Source organism: Apodemus sylvaticus, chromosome 2 (genome assembly GCF_947179515.1).
Source record: "Apodemus sylvaticus chromosome 2, mApoSyl1.1, whole genome shotgun sequence".
Taxonomy (NCBI): Eukaryota; Metazoa; Chordata; class Mammalia; order Rodentia; family Muridae; genus Apodemus; species Apodemus sylvaticus.
The window spans coordinates 10,952,908-10,960,094 of NC_067473.1; positions in this window are offsets into that span (position 1 = coordinate 10,952,908).

Genomic DNA, 7,187 nt, shown 5'->3' on the forward strand with positions numbered 1-7,187 from the left:
GAACCTCCCAAAGAAGGTTAAATATATCAAATTAGAAGTGAAAGTTTCATAGAAATATTGGCCCATAAGCCCATTATAAGCACACTTCGAAGCTCTACCATATTATATGTCAATTTCTGTGAAGAAACAGCATGACCAGTGCATCTCTTACAGAGAAAAGCATTTAATTAGTTCTTGCTTGGAGTGTCTTGTATTCTTGATTCTAAAGCCAGAATTGAACTGCCAAGTTCTGCTTCTTGCTGGGGTTGAAACATGGCCTCCTTCAACAACACCTGCATTAGCTTTCAGTTTTCCATAGTTCCCTTAACAGCTTAAGCTTACCTATAATTCCTTCTCTCAATTTGGAAGTTTAGCTAGGTGGGGTCTTGTCCTGAGGTCACCACTCCCTTTATTCCATTTAGGATCAGGCTTTTCTTTAAACAGCTTATTTCCTTGAGCCCAGGACTTAGCTTCATTACACTTCCTAGTTCTCTTTCCTCAGACTGCACAGTCTGTATTTTTCCTTCCTCTACTTGTTCCTTTTCCTTATAGATTTATATACATGCAACCATTAATAGCCACACTACAGAGTCAATACTAGGCTACCTTGAAATCTTCTTTGCCAATGCCATTCATGCAAAACTCTTTAATTTAGCTTCAGGCAGATTTGGTTTTTGGACAAGAGCAGAAAACAACCATATTCTTTGCCAAAATATCACAAGAATTATCTCTAGGCTACTTACTAATATCTTCTCCGAAACCTCTTGTGCCAGGCTGACTTAATCTACATTAATATCAGTATCAATATTTTTCATGCTCTTACTAGTATGACCCATTAAATCCTGCATAAAGCATTTAACTGCTTTCCTAATCCAAAGTTACAAAGCCACCAACAAACAGCATGTTCCAGTCTGCCAGCAATATCCCACTCCCTGATATCAACTTCTTAGCCATTGTTCTAGTATAGCAACTAATATAGAATCACATCAACTTTTATAGCAAAAAGCACTTAGTTGGAACTTGGTTAAGGTTTCAGAGGTTTAGTCCATTATCAGCATGCAGGTTAGCATGACAGCAGGCTGAAGAGGGAACAGACAGTTCTGTATTTAGATTCATTGCTAGAGAAATAGAGACACAGGGTCTGGCCTGGGCTTCTGAAATCTCAAAACTCACCCCTAGTGGCACAGATCCTCAAACAAGGCCATACTCACTCCTATGGATTGCTTTCTGTAGCAGTGGAGGTCAGTTGAAATCTAATTAGTCAAATAAGGCTTGAGCTTGTGATTGGGCAATGGAAAAAGAAGACAAAACTGGCCTGAAAGTTTTAGAGAGGAGGAAAAAAATGGGAAGGGACAGAGAGAAGATGGAGGCAGAAGATGAACCTGATCCATGTGGCTGGAAAGAGTCACAGGTAGCTGTGGATATCACAGAAGAAAAATAGAGAAATATATGATGCATTTGCCCTATCTAGGTATGTGTCTTGTGTTTATATCAATTGAGCTTTGAGTTCTTTGTGTGGGCATGTTGGGGGTTATAAATATGACTGATCCTCTTTCTCCGCACCCTCTCCAACACCTGCTGTCTCCTGAATTTTTAATCTTAGCCATTCTGACTGGTGTAAGATGAAATCTTAGGGTTGTTTTGATTTGCATTTCCCTAATGACTAATGAAGTTGAGCATTTTTTAAGATGCTTCTCCGCCATCCGAAGTTCTCCAGGCGAGAATTCCTTGTTCAACTCTGTACCCCAGTTTTTAACCACTGCTGGTGGGGTTGCAAATTGGTACAGCCACTCTGGAAAGCAGTCTGGCGGTTCCTCCGAAAACTGGGCACCTCACTTCCAGAAGATCCTGCTATACCACTTCTGGGCATATACCCAGAGGATTCCCCACCATGTAATAAGGATACATGCTCTACTATGGTCATAGCAGCCCTATTTATAATTGCCAGATGCTGGAAAGAACCCAGGTATCCCTCAACAGAAGAGTGGATGCAAAAAATGTGGTATATCTACACAATGGAGTACTATTCAGCCATTAGAAACAATGAATTCATGAAATTCTTAGGCAAATGGATGGAGCTAGAGAACATCATACTAAGTGAGGTAACCCAGACTCAAAAGGTGAGTCATGGTATGCACTCACTAATAAGTGGTTATTAACCTCGAAAACTGGAATACCCAAAACATAATCCACACATCAAATGAGATACAAGAAGAAAGCAGGAGTGGTCCCTGGTTCTGGAGAGACTCAGTGAGGCAGTATTTGGCAAAACCAGAACGGGGAACTGGGAAGGGGTGGGAGGGAGGACAGGGGAAGAGAAGGGGGCTTACGGGACTTTCGGGGAGTGGGGGGGGGCTAGAAAAGGGGAAATCATTTGAAATGTAAATAAATTATATCGAATAAAAAATAACAATAAAAAAATATGACTGATAAATTATAAGCCTCTGGAGTTTTTGTTATAAGGGGCTAGGGGTTTAGGGCCAGCAGTGTATACTCTCAGCAGGCTAGCTTGGGAAATGTGAGTGGGTCTGTGACATGTTAACCATAGGAACCTGGGAAGACTGTGGCTTACAACTCCCCTGGGGAAGGGAAGAATGTGTTACCAGCGTGTTGCCAGCATTAGCGTGGATTGCTTTGTTAATAATTACATTCTACATGATCCAACAAGATCGTATGTCCTACTCTCTCTCAAGTAGCACTACTCCCTAATGTCCATGCATTAAAATATTTTCAGCCTTTTGGAACTATTAAGAAGTACATTACAGTACAGGGTATGCGTGACCAGATAAGGTTATCTAAATGAAAATATTTATGGTAATAATAAAAATACCTCTGCTTCTTATAAATAATAACACTATTTCTGAAAACCAGTTTCTACTATGTATGTGTCACAAAACCCAAATGAACATGAGTGTAGGCATCACATATAAAACCTTGAAAATAGTAGAAGTCCTAGCCATCATGTGAGAAATCATAAAATAACTTCTAAGATTGTTATTATGGACAGAACTTTACCATGTACTTGGTACCCATGACATGGTTGACATGAAAAGCTGCAAGTGGTTTCTCTTCATTTTCCCCTTTGAAGGCAGTAAGTAACAAAATCTGAGGTCATCCTGTCACAATGTGACCTGAAAATTATTTCTTTTTATGTGTTCTTCAGGCAGTTGTCTGTGTGACATGTTATATATTCCAATCTCAGAACTTTGCATGCCATTAAATGGTTATTATGTCAATCTTTCATAGAACTCTATAGAGGAAAATGGGCACATTTTGCTAAGGTAAATATAGTGGTTTTATAAGAAAACACACACATTTCCCTTGTTGATAGCTCTGATTTTTCTAAAGTGACTCATTTTTAAGTTTCATGTTTTTTTCATACAAATCACCAGAACAAAACAAACTCTTTAACAACTTAAGGAGTCATCAGACATTTCACAGTCCCATTTAAGGCAGAATAGAGATATATCTAATACTAAGTACAAATAGTTTACATATGTACATCAATGTTGAAGCATGGAAGCCTGGGAATCACATTATCTTAATATATACAGCAACTTGTATCTTGCATCAGTAGCCAGTGATAAGTTGTATTCTATTCTAAACTCTTCAAAAACTAACTCTACCATTTCCCTTGTTTTGTACTTTCATTTTCAATAGTTTCTTTTTGGAGATATAAAGATTTTTGATTTCACAAATACCTAGGATAGAAGGGCATCAGGCTCCTTTACTTTAAATTCATGAATATTTACTTTTTCCCAAAGACAGGAGTACTAATCTGTCAGGGATCTTTTAAAAATTATTTGTTATATGGTTTTATAATTCATACCATACCTACTCTGTGTTCATACTCATTCTATGTTAAACCACTATTTACCTCTCTTGCTTAAAAATATAAGCAGCTAGGGATTATGGTAAAATACAGCTACCAAGGAAGAAAATTTGCATAACCTCTACTACCCAGCCTACCAGCTTCCAACTGAGCTGTGTGGTGTCCTGAGCATTAAACAACTCTGCTTCTATGGTGTACCCACACAGAGAAAAACAAGTCACCATATATGTGAATGTCGTACACCCATTTGGCTACTAGAAATTTCTACTGCTGCTTTCCATTGATCAGTTAGCTCAACTTGCTTTGTCCACTCCTAGGGAGAAATTAATAAACTAGTCAATTGCAAATTAGCTTTCATACTTGACAATGACCATTTACAAGCAAACACCTTGTACTTCATTAAACATTTGTCCCCAAATTTCCTCTCCTTTTCCTCTATCTATGATAGATACAATAAGCTTACATGCTTCTTAATTCCCACGTTGGTTTTGGTGTTTCATGGTAGTAAGCTAATATAGTGGCCATTGACTGGATTATTACTGTATCCCAAAGGCCATATATAAGAATTTGAGCCTCTAGAATAGTAGTATCAGAAGAGAATATAGATTTTAGTAGGGAGGGTCTTCAGATTACTTGGCAACAAAAGACAAATCCCACATGATCTCGCTCCTGTGTTGAATCTAAGAAAACTGATCTCACAGAAGGAAAGAATAAAATAATGTCTTATGGTGGATGGAAGCAAAGGGGTGTTGTTGCAAAGTTTCAACTACAGGGAAAAATTACAAGAGATGCATTTTGCATGATAGCTGTAATTAGCGATATATTGTAGTTTTGAAATAGTCTTTACCATCAACATGAGAACAAAAGCAATGCTCATGGTAACTAGGCTTGTTCATTTACAGTGCGCAAACAATTCAAATCTTCATGTTGTGCATGGCAAGTACATTTTGTTGTTAAAATAATTATTTAAAATAATGACCTAAGAAATGTAAAGAATAAATGCATATTCTACCAATGTTGACTTCCTGGTTTTAATATTGTGCTAAATTTATCATAGATAGCCACATTGAAGGGACTGGGTAATACATTCTTGGAACCCTAAATAAACCCATACTATTTCAAAATTAAAGCTAAGAAAAATGTATACCAGAGAATCTCAGTTTCTCTATTGAACTAGTAATAAAAATAGAATTTTTTTTAAATTTATAAAACATAGTGGCCATTTTTTTTTTTACTTATTTACTTTACATTCTGCTCACTGCCTTCCTCCTGGTCACTCACCCCACAATCCTTCCTCTATCCCCACTCCCCTTCTTCTCTGAGTGGGTGGGGGTCACCCCTGGGTATCTAGTCACCCTTGCACTTCAAATCTCTGCAAGGCCAGACAATAAGCAGCCCAGGTAGAATACATCTCATCAATGGGCTTTTGGCATAGCCCCCTTTGCAATTGTCTTGGACCCTCATGAAGACCAAGGTACACATCTGTTAATACATGCAAGGTGGCCTAGGTCCATGTGTGTATGTTCTTTGGTTGGAGCTTCAGTCTTTGAAAGCCCTAAGGGTCCAGGTTAGTTGATTCTGTTGGTCTGCCTGTGGAGTCTCTATCACCTTTGGGGCCCACAATCATTCGTCCATATGAGTCCCCAAGCTCTATCCACTGTTTGTCTGTGGGTGTCTGGATCTGTCCAAGTCAGATATTAGGTGGAGCATTTCAAAGTACAGCCACGCTAGGCTCCTGTCTGCAAGTGTAGCAGTGTATTATTAATAGTACAGGATAGCCCAAGTGAGAAAGCTTAAATTTCACGTAGACGGTGGAATAAAATAGTAATAAAAGAAAGATGGAGGAGACCACACAGAAGCCACATCAGAACTCTGCCTCCCGCCAGTCAGTTACGAGGGCTCCATATTGGTTCTCGGTCGCCAGAGAAATCAGACTGAGGTAGGCAAATATAACCGGAGACCAACATCGCGGGGGTCTAAGCCCAACGGGCATTGGCCTGCACCCAGGCCCTGGACTGATCGGGGGTCCACCGGGGTGCAAACCCGGCCAGGAGGTTTTTTTCCTCCCGGGCCTGCGAGCGCACCACCACCATTTTGCCTAAGGGAAGCCAGGGAGACCTAGCAGGCAAAACCAAACCGGCTAACAGGCATAGCCCGAGGTGGACATAGCAGGGGTCTCAGACGGTCAGGCCCTGGACTGCCCCCAGGTCCTGGGCTGCTCGGTGGGCCATCTGTGTGCAGACCCAGCCAGGAGCTTGTTTGCCTGGGCCCGCGCACTGCTGCCATTTTGCCTACGGGAAGCCAGAGAGACCTAGCAGGCAAAACCAAACCAGCTAACAGGCATAGCCCAAGGCGGACATAGCAGGGGTCTCAGACGGTCAGGCCCTGGACTGCCCCCAGGCCCAGGACTGCTCGGTGGGCCATCTGTGTGCCGACCCGGCCAGGAGGTTGTTTATCGGGGCCATTTGCACACCACCGCCATTTTGCCTACGGGAAGCCAGAGAGACCTAGCAGGCAAAACCAAACCAGCTAACAGGCATAGCCCAAGGAGGACATAGCAGGGGTCTCAGACGGTCAGGCCCTGGACTGCCTCCAGGTCCTGGGCTGCTCGGTGGGCCATCTGTGTGCTGACCCAGCCAGGAGCTTGTTTGCCCGGGCTGGCACGCACCGCCTCCATTTTGCCTACGGGAAGCCAGAGAGACTAGCAGACAAAACCAAACCAGCTAACAGGCATAGCCCAAGGCGGACAAAGCAGGGGTCTCAGACGGTCAGGCCCTGGACTGCCCCCAGGCCCTGGGCTGCTCGGTGGGCCATCTGTGTGCCGACCCGGCCAGGAGGTTGTTTATCCAGGCCAGTTTGCACACCACCGCCATTTTGCCTACGGGAAGCCAGAGAGACCTAGCAGGCAAAACCAAACCAGCTAACAGGCATAGCCGGAGGCGGACATAGCAGGGGTCTCAGACGGTCAGGCCCTGGACTGCCCCCAGGCCCTGGGCTTCTCGTTGGGCCATCTGTGTGCTGACCCAGCCAGGAGGTTGTTAGCCCAGCAGACTCTCCCAGCACTCTCAGGGAACTCGCGCACGCCACCATCCTAGCCACCTGACACACCCAATTAACACCCACAGCTGAGGGGAACTTTGCACCGACATTGGCCTGCCAGGCTTTTGCCTAGACTCAGGGCCTGAGCAGCTAGGCTAGCCTTGTGTGCACCAACCCGGTTGGGAGTTCTGCTGCCCAGATCAGCCTGGGCGGCAGCACCACATCTCCAAGTCCTGCAAGTGGCTAGCTGGGTTTCCGGGCGGCCAGCTGGGAGAAGTCAGTGTGCTCCAGTGAATCCATCGGGCCCCAGCGGGAGCCTTCGGGTGCCTGCTTTGGG